Genomic DNA, 1965 nt, shown 5'->3' on the forward strand with positions numbered 1-1965 from the left:
GGTTCAAGCTCACCAACTGCTCCTCGGAAACCCTATGCAGGGTCCCTATGGATTGAACCTACTCAACAGTTGTTAACAATAACAACAATGAACCAGAAACCTTATAAAGATTCGCCATCAGTCAGAATGGACTCAAAGGATCTTAACAACAACAACAATTACAGCAACAACAATGAGCCAGGAAAAAACTACTCCATCTGTACCCCAAACCCCTCCCATCAAGCCTTCAGTTCTGGAGCTGGGAAGAAGGCAATTTGCTTATCAGTCAAGTGATTCATATTAAGATGTGAATGCTTACTTGTAGTTGAAGATGATGTTAACCAAATGATGCTGCTGTTGTTAAGTTGTTTGAGTGGGTTCAAACTGACTCTAAGTGACTCTGTGTAGGATTTCTAAGGAGTGACTGGTGAGTTTGTATAATATCTTTATGGAAGTGTTGATATTGTTAAGTGCAGTTGAGTCAGTTCCCACTCATAGGGACCCTGTATAGGGTTTTCCAGGAGTGGCTGGTGAGTCTGAACTGTTGACCTTCATCCTCATCTTCCTCTCAAGGAGAGACTGGTGGGTTTGAACTCCCCATTGCTTATCCCACAGAGTCACCAGGGCTCTAATCAAATAAGTCTCTTCAATGGCTAGACATTGTCTGAGTCCCAGGATAAAGTCCCACCTTTGTCCCACACTTTGTCACTTTCCTACCCTCCCCTGGGGGTGGGGAAAGGGAGGTAGAGAGAGGTGAACACACTGTTGTTGTTAAGTGCCTTTGAGCCCATTCTGACTCACAGTGGCCCTGTATAGAGCTTCCGAGGAGAAGCGGGTGGTTTTGAACTGCTGACCTTGTGAATTGCAGTACTGTGCGGATCCTACAGCTGTACACTAGGGGTCCTGATGAATACCACTGAAATAATAAGGACTAATGGTGAATACACTGGTCCTTATTATTTCAGTCTTCAGGCAGACACAAGATTACTAAAACTAGAGGGGTTTTCTGGGGTGTAAGTTTCCCACATGTGTCAATATTTATACTAGAAGCATCTTCCCTCCATCTCTTCATTTAAAGGAGTCCTGGTGTGGTGCTGTAGGATAGACACTGATCTGCAAACCTCCACATTGGCGGCTCAAACCCACCAACGGCTCCATGGAAACCCTATCAGGGTCGCTATGAGTTGAAACCAACTCGATGGCATTTAACAACAACAAGGACAACAACTTTATCTCATGGTCCTTCCTGTTGTGTGGATTCTTTATTTTAGTGGTGGTCCATTGGGTCAAGAGCAAGCTCTTCCCCATTAAAAGTTACTGACAAATAGATGCTATTTATGGAGACCTCATGAATGTTTGAGTAGAACTGTGGTTGCTAGGGTTTTTAATGGCCGATTTTTTTTTACAAGTAGCTCACGAGGCCTCTCTTTAGATGCATTTGAATGTACTAGAACTTCCAACCTTTCAGTTAGCAGTAGAGCACATTAACAGTTTGAAAGCAGAATGGTTAAAACCAAAAAAATGTAGATTTTCCTCCACAATATATTAAATAATTAATTTTATTCTTGCATCTAAACATAGTGCTCTAATGTATGCAATGCTGTTTTTGTTAAATGCCATCAAGCCTATATAGACACACAGGTGCTCTGTAGAGTGGGTTTGAACTGCCAACCTTGTGGTTTGCAGTGCAGTGCTATTGTTGGTAAGTGCCAGCGAGTCAGTTCTGATCCAGCGACCCAGTATAGTTTTCCAAGGAACAGTTGGTGGGTTTGAACCACCAACCATGTGGTTAGCAGTCCAGTACTTATCCAGCCGTACCATCTTAGGACTGCATCCAAGGAGCTCTGGTAGCGTAGTGGTTACGAATCGGGCTGCGAACCTCAGGGTCAGGAGTTTGAAACTACCAGCTGTTCCACGGGAGAAAGATGAGGCTTTCTGCTCCCATAAAGATTTACAGCCTCGGAAACCCTGTACAGGGTCGCTATG

Source organism: Chrysochloris asiatica, unplaced genomic scaffold (genome assembly GCF_000296735.1).
Source record: "Chrysochloris asiatica unplaced genomic scaffold, ChrAsi1.0 scaffold00119, whole genome shotgun sequence".
NCBI lineage: Eukaryota > Metazoa > Chordata > Mammalia > Afrosoricida > Chrysochloridae > Chrysochloris > Chrysochloris asiatica.